The 14,158-nt window shown below is 42.9% G+C and overlaps 1 protein-coding gene across 2 annotated transcripts in view; it reads right to left on the bottom strand.

Moving 5' to 3' along the window:
* The window catches only part of BCL2 (BCL2 apoptosis regulator), a 233,161-nt gene that overhangs the window by 117,607 nt on the left and 101,396 nt on the right, over positions 1-14,158 (bottom strand). The gene's annotated exons all lie outside the window — the stretch shown is intronic.

Here is a 14,158-nt window from a genome sequence, read left to right as displayed (position 1 = left end):
GGGCTTTCTGAAGTCATATATATATATATGCCCATATATATATATGAAATATATATGAAAAATATTTCATATATATGAATATATGAATATATATATTCAATATATGAATATATATATATGAAATATATATATGAAAAATATAGGACTTTCTGAAGTCATATATATATATATATATGCCCATATATATATGAAAAATATAGGACTTTCTGAAGTCCTATGTGTGTATATATATATAATTCTATATATATAGAATATAGATAGGACTATAGATAGTCCTATATATATATATAGAATATAGATAGGACTTTAGATAGTCATATATATATATATATATATATATATATATATTTCTTATTTTTTCAGGTTGATGAGTTCATTGACATACACACATTTTCAAATTTGGTCTTTACCTTTTCGGTTTTCATATTCCTGGGCAAAAAAATAAATTTAAATGATAAGCTAGAGTAAGGAAAAGAACTCCAGAGAAAGGTTTCCTTAACTGGCTGGAGGATGGACAAGTGCCCCAAATTCTGGCATGTGTAAACTGCAAAACTAGGTTTGTGCATTGTGAGAAGTTAACAGAATTTAAGATTTAGAAGCAGGACTTAGTGCCGAATGCATAAAGAGAAATGAAACAAGAGTTGTCATTTGATGTTTCTGTCCATGACACAAAAAAATAGCCCAAATGCTTAGCCTAAGGCTGGGGCATTCTGTTTCCTTTGTCCTCCCCTCATGTGAATATCCATCTTCATTACTGAAAACAGAAACTTCAACCTTAAGCATTTCCCTGTTTTAAAAAAAAGATATAGGAGGTGCCTGGGTGGCTCATTCAATTGATCATTCGACTCTTGGTTTCCATTCAGGTCATGAGCTCAGGGTCGTGAGATCGATTCCCATGGGCTCCTAGCTCAGCAGGGAGTCTGCTTGAGATTTTCTCCCTCTGCCTCTCCCCTCCTCACGCTCTCTCTCAAATAAATAAATCATCAAAAAAGATTAAAAAAGGGTATTATGCTAACAGTCCCTGTCCAAGAAGCAGCAGTTATTCCCTTCCATAGGAGTCCCTAAGGTTTTCCCCTTGCCCAGCTGTGTCATCTGCCAGTGTGAATTTAGGAAGATGGCCCAGGTATGACCAGCCACGAGAGATAGGAGTCCTAAACACCCTCAGAAGCAGTAATGGTGTTGGAGGGATGTTTAGAAACAAAGCTGCTTATTCTAGGAGGTTCTGTACCCTGATATTATGGGCCTTGAACAAGGTCAAGGAACTAATCTGTAGTCAATATCCTCATTTAAAAGAGAAGGTCAGGCCCTTGGGAGCCTCGCAGCTGCACAGATGCGCTGAGTTCTCTTTTACCTCTGGGCATCTGCACATTCTGTTCTCTCTTCACAGATAACTGGACACTTCGATTATTTTTCTTGTAGGACTTAGTTTAAAAAAGGTTTTCCTAAGACCGGACTGGATTCCCTATTTGGTGGGCACAGTCCCATGGCTCTGTCCACCCCACTGACCTTACAAGGTTGCAAAATGCCAGGATCACCAGAAGACCAGGTCTCAGGAAAGAGCTGAATGGAAGAGGAGATAAAGGGTGGCAGAAAAGCAAAAAAGGGAGATGGAGGCTTGGAAGGGCCCCCCCTTTTTTTTCCTCTTTTAAAGATTTTATTTGTATTTGAGAGAGAGAGAGAGAGGAGAGGCAGAGGGGGGAAGGAGAGAGAGAATCCCAAGCAGACCCCCCCGCTGAGCTTGGAGCCCAACGCAGGGCTCGATCTCACAACCCTGAGATCATGACCTGAGAGGAAACCAAGAGTCGGATGCTTATCCAACTGAGCCACCCAGGCACCCTTGGAAGGGCCTTTCTATGACTGTTACTGTGACTTCTACAAAGCCACCCTGGGTGTACCCTATGGAACTGTGGCAATCTCGTAAATCAAAACCAGGCCAAGCCTAAAATTAGTTCAACTAAGAAAAATTACATTACTTGAATGTTTCAAGAGCAGCTTTTGCTTTAAAAAAAAATTTTTTTTTTGTTCTTTATCTCAAGAAAATAAACAACAGTATGGTGTTCAAATCTGAATCAGGTCCAACCCTGAAGGCTGGAGCAGTGTTCACATGGCGTGCTCCACTTGGCCCCGCTAATACAGGGTTGGCATTTCCACTATGGAAATATCAGCAGAATCAAATGAGCTTGGGAAGTTTCCATTAGCTTCACAGCTATATGTTCAGACTTCAGACAAATGTGAAGCACAGAATAAGTAATAACAATGGTGAATGGAATGTGCTAGAAAGCAAGAAAATAGCAAACAAGCAAAGCATGTGTTCTATTATATCTTTTTTCAAAATTATCTGTTTCAACAACAAAACAGACTCTCTGAGAAATTAACTCACTAGTGCCATATCTCCGGCAGAACGACATATGGAAATAGCATGGTCCTTGGTGGTAGGCTGGCTTTGAGGGCTAGCTCCCCAAACTTCCTGGCTACACAACTTTGGCAAGTTACTTAAATCGGTGGGTACAGTCTCCACCTCTTCATCATCTCTCAGGATTTCATGAGGTTTAGAGAAAATATAAGTCCAAGTGCTTAGCACCTAGTTCAGTAATAATCACCATCATCTTTGACACCATTGGAGAAACAATAAAAACATCAATTTGGAAATTATGAATGACCCTAAGCTGGACCAAAGTTTAACCGTTTATGTGATACGTGTAAGGGCTGAAGAAACAAATTACAGTGCAAACTAGAAAGTAGCTAACACACGTAAGACAGCTAACTTTTAAGCATTTTAATAATACCCATTTTACTATAAATAACATGGGTATGCCAACTAATCTTAATTTGTATTACTCTGTCATAATTATTAATCTTAACTTATAATACTCTATAATTATTCAATTATATTACATTAATAGAACAGTATTTTTATATCCTTCCAGAAAAATCTACGCATGTGCATGCACATATATGCATCTAATTTTTTTTTCTCATCTATGACATCATACTCTCCATACAGACTTCAACTTTTCTACTCTACAGTGATCTCGGGCATCTTTCTACGTGAGTTCATGAACATCTATCATGTTTTTTGATAGCTGTATTTAATTTCATAACATCTATTGACCATCATTTAGCCAGCCCTCTACACACATATTTCTTTTTCTTCCCCAGTTAGTTGTATGCTTCTGCTGCAAAAACAGGATAAATAACGCTAGGATGGATGCCCTTTCATATATATATATAGGAAAAGTATATCATATTTTTATATGATATATATATATATATATATATATATATATAGGAAAAAAACCCTAGAAGTGAAATCGCTGAGTCAGAGGGCACATAAACTTAGTATTTTCAAAACTGAGGTCAAAATTGCCCTCCAAAAAATTCATGAGAATATACCTTCCTTTAATGGTGTGTGGAAAAAAAAGAAACCCTGTTTTACACTTGTTTCTCCTAATTCTCTCTCTTTCTAGACATGTCCCAGAGAAGAAGGTACAACCTGAAGTTATAATCTTAACCGATTTAAATATTTACCCTTCAATATTTACCCTTACTTCATGATAGTTTCTTGAATTTTTCTCATCTGTAGACGCTTCCTTTAGAAATGTAAACAACACTGGAGGTTGAAAAGTTTCTGCTCCTCCCAAAATAGGTATCTAAGTCCCTTCAGCCAAGAAGGAGGCCAGGAAGAGCTCCCTGGCCCCACAAAGAAAAAAGCTATAATAAGCCAAACCAAATCACAGATAAACGCATCCAAGTTACACCTTGCCTTTACTCAAGGTTTCTCCATGTGTTAGGCTCAGCACTGGGTACTTCACAGACATTATCTCACTTTAGGGTCTGTGTATTTGTGAGTATTTATAAGCCCAATAAAAACCTCACAGATCACCTGATGAGACCTGGGAAAATGGCCATCCTTCACCTCTGGTGACAGCAGTGAAGATATCAAAGCCCCTCCCCGCCATTTTCCACCCACCCAGCCCCTTCCCCATCTCTCCTCCAGGGAAACACAAGTGCCCCTTTCAGCCAGCAGTAATAGGCCAGGCTTCTATTGGCCCCAAATCCCAATAATCGCTGTTTCTCTTGATGTCCTGAGGCTTGGTGAGATCCTAAAGTATCTTCTGATCATTGAAAGAGATGAACAGGTATTTGGTATAGTTTTGGTATTACGTATAGTTTGTTCTATTTGAGTTCTATAAACACTGGCCATAGAGAAGTGGTCTTTGGGATACCTCTGGGTAAAACAGAATGTTGGATTAATATTAACCAGAACACTATTAACTGGAACACCTCACTCTTCTAGTTAACTAGAGAATTTACCGTACTTAAGTCTTTATGGCACTCCTACTCTCAAACAGAGCAATAGAAAAGATGTCCCCCTCCCCAAATAAAAAACGTGAAAAAGACTCTTTCCCCAGTCAGAATCCAACAGAGCTCTGTCATACGTGCCCTGAATAATGATCTCCCACTCAGCAGCTGCATCACTGAGGTTAGACCAAAAAAAGTAATTGGTTTGGAATGCAGAGCTTGACTGGATGATCTATGCCACAGTATATTCTCTTTGATTTGCTAATGCAAAGGCAAACTCTAATATATTAAAACACTTTTTTCAGAAAGTTTTCCAAATATCAGGTTTTTGAAACTCAATCTACGTTTTCTCGCCAAATTAGTAAGATTCCTCCCCCCGCCAAGTACAAAGACATGTTCCATAATGTATCAGAAGCTGGACACCAACAGTACTGCAGGATCGAGTGGAGCCCACCTCCCACTTTCAGATAGAGAACCACCGTGCCCCCCCCAACCCCCTCCCCTGCCACCAGCCACCTGCAAGGGAAGACGGGATTCTCCCGTCTGCGGTTCTGAAGACCAAGTCCCTGACAATGGTTTCTGAGCCCTAGAAACCATGGGGCTGCCCCAGAAAATGAAACCACTTTGAGAGTCTTTATTTTAGTAACTATAAATCCCCTTGATCTATGACAGGCCTATCTTCCACTGAATTCCACTTGCTAGCCAGAAAAATTTTAGTGAGATTCTAGTATATTCAGAAACAGGTCATTTGTATTCAATAGCGTCACTAACCTACTCAAATGAAAAAGTGCTTTTTGCGTGTGTGAAATACATCAAGCTCTAAGTATCTGAGGCAGGTTTCTGTGAAATCACTTGCTGTGGGTATCCATGCACAGTGGCCGCTTACTGAAGAAATGAAGCCAGCCTTGGAATTCTGGCTAAGTCCTAAAGGTTTCTGATGCATTAAGTAGAGATTCTGAAATCGGTGCCAGAGAGTAAGGTTTTAGGACAGTTTGTTTGCAAAGGTTAAAAGAGCAGTGGGTTTGGGTCCCCTGAGGACAGCCTGTTATGGGTAATTAATTAATCACTGACCAATCGGAAACTGCTGAACACTGAGGTGAAATGGGAAATTAAAAAAAAAGATCTGGTTTTTATTCCCTTTGCATTATTAAAAAGTAACCTGAAAGTATGGTTTGTGACATTTAAGTCACCTACAATTTGGGTGCCTCCTTCCTTCACTCGATAGCTATTCATTCAACTACTACATGCTCAGGGCTCCAGGGGCTGGGGATGTTGTGGCAAATAAGACAGGCATGGTCCCTGCCTTCTCGGAACTCAAAGCATCCCACGTAAAACACTGACTGTGTGATACGAAAATAGCCGGCGAACGGAAGTGGGGCGACAGGAGAGGGAAGGCCCGGGTGATCAGGGGGAGCTTCTGCGAGGAAGTGACATTTAAACATTTGCAAGGCGAGGAGGAGGGGCCCCGGGATGATGAGGAGGCGTGCAATCCAGGCAGAGGTCACAGGTGGCGGAAGCGCCCAAGAGGGGTGTGAGCTTGCTGGGCGGGAGGATCCGGGATTCAGTGCGGCCGGCGAGCCATGGGCGGGTGGGAACGGGTGAGCTCAAGATGGCGTCCTAAGCACGATGGGAAGTATTTCCGGTGATAGATAAGCTGACACACGACTCTTCCGCAAAGACCCCAAACTGGAGAAACGACCAAAGCCTGCGCGGAGGAGAGGAGCTGAAGCTCCGACAGCCCTCAGGCCAGCCGCGAGGCGCTGAGGAGCACTGACGGCCGCTGGGGTCTTGGAATGACGTCAGCACGTGACCCCACAACCACCGCACGTGGTGACGCATTACGTCAGCCCTGTTCGGTCAGGACCAAAGTCAGCAAAAGACCTTCTCCCCTCACCCCGCGACCCCGCCCCAGCTGCCACCCTTAATCCAGCCCCTCGCTCCTCCCCTGAAACACCGTCCCCATCTACCTCTGTGTTTAGATACACCAAAGGGATAGGGACGGGGTCCTCAAGCACTGGCAGCTTCCATACTTCCCTGTTAACTACTTCCGGGGACAAAAATGCGAGGAACTATCTTTGACGTGCTTAATGTGTCCCATCAAAGAAATGAGGCTCATTAATTCGGCAGCCATACATGGGCCTGTTTCATGATACGGGGAGAGAAAATCCCGAATATCAGCACCCCGCGATGAATGTCACACTCAACCATTAAAGACCTATTTTTAGCAAAGTCAACCACTAAGTTCTGAGCCAAATGAAAGGTCATGTGTTATCTGAGAAGCACATGTTATTGTGGTCATCAAATGGCTAATCTGGGGTGAGGTGTCTATGGAAGACGCTTGTTATGAAAGCAGAGAGTACTATAGTGAATACTGTGATTCAGAAACATAAATTGATATAAACGGTAAAGGGAACATGGACTTAATACCTAAATTTCAAATGATATTTCAAGTGAGTCCAATGACATGACATTTCTCTCTCCTTTTTTAAGATTTTATTTATTTATTTGAGGGAGAGTGGGCGAGAGCGAGCACATGAGCGGGGCGTGGGGCAGATGGAGAGGGAGAAGCAGACTCCCCACGGAGCAGGGAGCTGGACTCGGGGCTCGATCCCGGGACTCCAGGATCATGACCTGAGGCAAAGGCAGGCGCTTAACCAGCTGAGCCACCCAGGCGCCCCCTGACATGACATTTCTTGATATTGATTATTAACATTGGCAAAAATGTGCCCTAAGGTTTTACAACTTATTTTTCCATGAGGTGGTCATAGATCAAATACATGGTTCTAAAAGCATACGATCACATCTAGAATGGTCCTGAAGACACCAGAGTAGATTCATTTCCTTACTAGCATGACCTTGAACAAGATCAGTTACATTCCCAAGCCTTGGTTCCTCATCTGTAAAGAACAGTGATAATCATATTCATCTTTCATCGGCATCCAACACAGCACACGACAAAGCTGCAGATATCTAATAAATGTCAGTTCACTTTTGCTTTGGCTTTCTGCACCCAGGGTCATCCCAACGTAGAGCAAACTAAAAATTTTAATTTTTTGGATACATTTATTAGCATCATCCAATAGCCACAAAAGAACTAGAATATCTGTTCAAAGCTGTAGCTACAGAACCCAGACAAGTGCCTGCCCGAGAGCACATGCTCAATAAAGAGTCACTGAATAAATGAATAGGAGGTGATAGTGACATGCAGTTGAAGGTGAATCATCTTCATAGCTGACTTGCCCATAGTTTTGAGGGAAGAGATCTATTCTGACGTGCATTCAGATAATCAACTTGGACATGCAGCCATCTTACAAAATAAAGGCTCAAAATCATCTATTAAAGAGAGTAGTGGCTTTGACTACATCCTTTGGTACTTCAGCCTCAAAGCATTCATGGGAGAAGTCTGGTCCCAAGGGCTCATGGATCAGCAATGATCCCCAGGAAAGTGGGAACCCATGTTGGTCAGAAAGCTGGGGATCAGGAGTTGGCTGGGCCACTGACAAGCTGTGTGGTTTTGGGAAAGCCATTTAATATCTGCTCAAGCACACTTTGCTTTCACCATGTTTCAACGAGCCACACGGACCTAATTTATCTCTAGAAGTTCAAAAGCCCCGTGCCTCTGACCATGGCAGCCCAGGCTGGTATCCATCCACATGGCCTTCTGTTGTGAAAAACTACACTTATAGAAACCACCGAAAACAGTGGTAGAAAACAAGGAAGAAAAATCCACTCCTTTAACCCTGTTTCAAGAAGCACTGCTCACAACTGCTCACATCTGGCATGCCTCAATGGTAATCATTTGCAAGTTGCAAAAATGTTGAACCTTGAAAGTGAAATAAGGAGCTCTATCTTCAAAAGGGAAATTAAAGACCTGGAGCAGACCACTAGGGACCTTTTTTATTACACCTGGATAATGGCAGGTATTATTACTCGATCCAGCAGTGTGTTCTTATGAATAGGCTAACACATACCCTTCGGCTGTAAAATACTGCTTTAGGATATAACATGTTGATTCAGATACAAAATAAAATAACTGTTTGTATGGTCGTTTTTAATGAAAAGTCTAAAAACATGCCTATTTAACAAACTTCTATTTTTACAGAACCTGCCTACGAAAGCCTGCTTTAAAAAAAAAAAAAATCCAACTATGGGTGGTCTTACACCCAGAAGGGGCACAAGAATCTTTTGTCAGACCATGTGTCTTAATTTGGGGTATGGAAAATGTGGTCACCATAATTATAAGCCTGGGAAAGCAAAGAGTTTTGAAAATTCTGTGCAGGAGGGGAGTAATAATTCGTTAGCATTCAATAAAACTGTAATTTAACCAGCTTTTAGGTATGTAGTAATCAACATTAAAATTATAGCACTTGACAATTTTTGATTTTACCTTATGGCTATTTGTTGAAGTGTCTCATTTCCTTGACGAGACTTACGTTCCTTGAGAACAAATGCCATGTTTCCCTTATCCCTCCAGCCTCACCCAACTTGGTACATGGTTTGTTTTTTGTGTTCAATGAACCACAAAGAATGTTTCAGGAACAACCTCAGGAAAATCAGGCGAGAAATAATTCAGGGTAAGAGGAAATCAATGCATAACTTGTTTAAACACTATTCTCTTAGGCTTCAAGATATTTCAAATACAGAACTTGAAAAGGTTCAACTATGGAAAAAGCTCATTTCTGCAGGTTTTGAAATGGGATTTAGCCAAGAAAAGAGTCAATACTAATTAAGTTTTGATAAAGGAGGCGGGGGAAGGGTAGCGCTATAATTTAGTCACTTGGTTACTAAAACCTTTTCTCTGATTGAAAGGCATCATTAGGGGTCAAACGACACACATTGGAGGAGATATAACATGATTCCTTCTCCCTCTGTATGGTCTTTTTGGGCCTCGAAATGAAAAGATCAAAGCCAAGTGAGCCCATGGAAAATTAATGAGAGCTGAGCATTGCATGCAGTTAATATGCTTAGTCAAGTCAGGCAGCAAGAACTACGCAGGCCTTTATCATACAGGATAAAATACAAACGGCCTTCCAGAAGGCTGGGCAGACATGAGCCTGGTGTTCCTACCCGTGGATGCATTACAGCTATGGGCTCCTTGTGGCTTACATTTCTTACATTTCTCGGATTTCTGAATGCCACATTTCAACCTCCTTTTCCTCTTCATCGTTAACATAAATGTGGAATCATTACTATAAATCCCAATATTTTAGCATCTAAACTCTATCTCCCAGCCTGCACCTCACAACAAAAAACCAATTCTTTTTCGAATCTATCTCCTTTATGTGTTGCTATTTCTTAGAATAGAAAAGTGGACGATTAGAAACGCCAGGTGAGGAGAAGTAACTTCTGTCCCCAAATAGGGAAGACCATTACGGTTTGGTGACGCGCGGCTGCCAAATTCTTATATGAAATAGGTTCTTCGGTGTATTTCAGGGCTCGGCTCCTTCTGGGGAGGCTGCCAGGGAGGCCAACAGCATGGCCTTCAGAGGCCCACCTGGCTCGAGGCCCACCCCGTCCCTTGGGAGCTGTGTCCGCGTTGACAGATCATTCACCTTTCTGAGCTTCGGGTTCCTTGTCTGATAATGAGGAACGATTCTCATACCTGCCAGCGGTTTTCAGGGCTCAGTAAGTGCAAGGCAAGCCTTTAGCCCAGGCTCTGTCAGTGGGTGAGACCCCCTCTGTGGTGGCTATTTCTGTCACAGGTGCTGCTGCAATCTGTCCCCTCCGAACGTGCAGGACGACACAACTGAATGCCAAACTATTCCTGCATTTTCCACGAAGTTCCTCAGGGGCGGCTGCCTGGGAGGGAGGAAGAGTGCCTGGGAGGTGGCCGTCCCCTGCAGAGTGGGCCTTGGGCTGGCGCACATCTGGTAAATCAGGGCAAACAACAGGCACAGTCACGGAGAGGAGGCAGGGAAGGGGGGGCGGGAGCAGGAGAGAAGGGGAGGGGAAGGGGGGAGGCAAGCTTTCATAAGATAATGTAATATTCAACCCAGCTTCTACAACCTTCTCCAAGGATCACCGAATATTTTAAATTCAAATGAAAACCATTATCAGGCAGATATGGAGAAGTGAAATGTGGAGTCTGTGAGAAGGCATTCTTTGTAGGGGGTAAAAAAGAAGTAGAGCAAGCAAAAGACTCAAGTTAACTCGTCTGCCGTCCTCAGGCTGGTGTGGGACTTTCTCCATGGAAAATTTCTGTTTTTTACCATCGGGTCATGGGGTGGATTTTATTTGAGCTCTTCAGGTTATTTGGGCTTTATTTTGTTAAGAAAGTAGTTATATTTGCTTTAATGTAAGTGGTTTCGAGATGAGGAAAAGAGAAGCATGATGCTGGAAGAAGGTGTGGCCTGACAATGCTGTGTACCTGCACACACACCAACACACCCATGCACAGAGACACACAAAGACACACAAAAACACACACAGACACACAGAGATATATACACAGATACACTCACAAAGACACACAGACACACACAGACACACAAAAACACACATACAGATGCAATGAGACACACACATACACACCGACACAGACATGGGAGACGCAACACAGACACACAAACACATATACATGCACACATATAGCTAGGCCTATCCGGACTCTTCTGTGGTGCGGGCGGCAGATCTTAGCTCCCCTCCACTTTCTATCAAGAAAATCCTGACATATCCAACCACACACATGGGTTAAATGGTAAGAACCAAAAGCAAAACAATTAACAACAAAACAACACTACCAAAAAAAAAAAAAAGAGAGAGAGAGAGAAAAGCATCTTTTCAAGCAAGTAGGTCTCCAATGAAATATTCAAGGACCAATTCAAAGCCTTTACTCTCCGAGGAGAACGCATCTCACTGTGTTCAAACATGTTCCTGTTTTGTTTGTTTGGGTTTATTTTTGCCTTTGTTCTGCAGGAAGCCTCACAGATATGACGGGGTGATTTAATTCTGTACAAACCTCGCCTCCCTAAATTCTTAGAATGTAGATAGATACCACTACCGGTATTCTTAGAGTTACACAGCCTCTCACACCAGCTAGAGCAAAGCAGACCCCACATTTCACTGGAATCCCTACTTTTAGTTCTTTGCAGGTTTTTCTTCACGACACACAGGAAACCAAACATGAAGCACGGTTGTAGATACTGATAAATGGGCTTCTAAGACATTCTCCGTGGCCAGTAGGACAGTGGCGGACTTAAACCCCAAAAGGGAGATACGACTTATCATCTTGGAGAGGAAAGTAAAAGTCGAGACACTCTTTTGGCAGGTGTCGAAATGTAGTGATGGCAACAGATGCTGTCAGATGCGTCGGTGAAAACTCGCCAAAGTTTCTACCCTCCATCCCAGGTGGCGAGACGCTCATGAGCCAAAGACAAGAGAGAACTGACAGTCGAGCAGGCGACAGAAGAAAAATGAAGTCACGCAGGAAGGGGTGGTATTCTCCCAAAGCAGCCGAATCGGCCGCACCCTCAGCCCATCAGGTGGGGTGTTCAGAGAGAGTGTGGCTCCTCTGCGTGAAGTGGGCAGTGAGCAGGCAGCACTCGAGGGGGATCAGGGGAAAGATCGGGGCCCCGTCTCCCCAGGGACATCTGTTCCCACTACTGCACTGCCATCCAGGTCCCTAAAGTGCACTTAAAGACTGCTCTCAACCTCGGGCTGAAGTTTCCCTACCAGGCCCATCGCACATTGAGCATGTAACACATCACGGTAAGAAAGTCCAATTCTTCTATCCAATGCTGACATTTAAGACTTTCTGTACGATGGTCAAAATGCCTTGAAACCCCAGATTCCTGAAAGTCTTTCAAAAGACACTAACCGATTTGTCCTTATAAACCGCCCCCTTTCTTATCACCCCCAACGGAACGTCCCTAGGGTGACCGAAGTTTAATATGTAAGTAAGTGAAGTGGCTGATCCTATGTGGCTTTCCTGAATTTAGGAATTCCTAAACATAGGAATTTATGTTCCTAAACATAGGTTTAAAAACCTATGTGGCTTTTAAAGATGTTTCTTTCAAAAGGAAATTCACGTATTCCTCCATTCACTTAACTAACATTCGTTAGAGTATCGGCAACACGACCATGATTACTGGCATTACGAAGATTTAGAAGACCTGGCTCTACCTCTAACGAGGAGAACACCCTGAGACCACGGACCCAACCGTCCTGTGCCTCAGCTTACTCATCTCTAAAACGGTGAGGCCTGGACAAGATGGTTTCTTTTTTTAAAATTAATTAATTAATTTAAAGAGAGGACGCATGTGCACAAGAGCACGGTCCAAGCGGACTCAGAGCCGAGAGTGGAGCCCGACGCGGGGCTCGATCCCACAACCCGCAGAGCATGACCTGAGCTGAATCAAGTCAGATGCTCAACTGACTGAGCCACCCAGGCGCCCCAACAAGATGGTTTCTAAGTCTACCATAAGCCTTACCATTTGCAGAGCACACGTTTATGTGGATTCTGCTCTATAAAAGTCACCTTGTTGGAGGCCCCAAAGGAGACAGACATGAAAGACCTCATCAGGTTGACAGGGTCACTGCTTGGCTGTATTCCCAAACTTCCAGCATAGGTTACGTTGACTGGGCATCAAATTTCTATCTTTCTTGAAAATGAATGCCTCCCTTTGATGTTGCGAGATTCTTCGTCAAACAGGGTCCCCCCTCGTCCCCACAGGCTTGGCCGAAGCATCCTTCCATTCACCTGCACTTCACATTTCTTCCACAATTTGGTTTTCATGGCCCCGGAACCCTCAGGAGCTCTCTCAGCAAGTACGAACCTTGGCCTGAGCTGCCATGTGTCAGGAATTCTAGAATGTGAGGTGGCGCCTGATCCATGCAGCCTGCCCTGCTCCCCGAAGTGTATCCTTTCTTTTCTCTCCTCCCTCAAGAACAAGCATCCTGGCCCACAGCCTGTAGCCTGGGGATGAGAGACCTGTTTTAAAATCTGTGCATGTCAAACCTGTCAACATCCAGGCTCAGGCAAACAGGCTGCCCTTGGGCAGAACAGCTTTGCTAATCAATCATGCTTCGGGGAAGTGGGTGGTTTGTACGTGGGGCCCACTTTGCCGTGACCAAACCCCTATGAAAATGTCTGACGGTGAATGAAAAAAAGAAAACAGCCTACTTTCCATGCTCGCTGCAGGAGGGCCAAGACAAGGTTTTATTTAAAAATAACTCCTCTTTCCTGAAGGCTGAAAGCTAACATATGGGCTTAAAGAGAATTCCTCTTTCAAGATTTACTAGTGACTAAGATCAGGAAGGGAGCTCTCAATTCAGACAACGATCTCACTGGAAAACAGGAGAAAACCTGAGGGATGCTCCCTAAGTGTTCAGAAATTAGAAACAAACTATTTGTAATTTTTTAAAAAAGAGCTTCCTAAGAAGATATCATTTGTGATTGTGATATATTAGCATGGCAAGTCAGCAAGTAGAGCAAATTAATGCCAACTGAAGCTAAGCTAAGATACAAGACACAAGTCCCTACTAAATGAGAAGCGCTTAATGGGAAAAGGTCAAGTTTATTGTTACAGGGCTGGATATATATCCTGGCTATAAGCCACTGGTTGGGGCAAGTCATGTAACTTCTCTAAGTCTTAAAAAATACCCACATGTGCGCACGCACACACACACACACACACACACACTACACGTGTATATATAATGGGGCCGATTATACGCTTAACTCATAGAATTATTGTGAGAAAGAATTAGTAAGATACTACAAGCAAATTGTTTGTATACTGTAAACACAATAGTAACGTAAACCATTGTTATAATAATAAGCCTATTTATTCAAATGCACGTTACTATAGTCAACATTATTTGGTTTCTAGTATAGCTTTCATCTTTTTTTTTTTTT

Source organism: Mirounga leonina, unplaced genomic scaffold (genome assembly GCF_011800145.1).
Source record: "Mirounga leonina isolate KUSES-001 unplaced genomic scaffold, KU_Mleo_1.0 Mir_93, whole genome shotgun sequence".
Classification (NCBI taxonomy): Eukaryota; Metazoa; Chordata; class Mammalia; order Carnivora; family Phocidae; genus Mirounga; species Mirounga leonina.
Note: the sequence above shows the minus strand (reverse complement) of the source record. Positions and strands in the feature narration are given on the sequence as shown.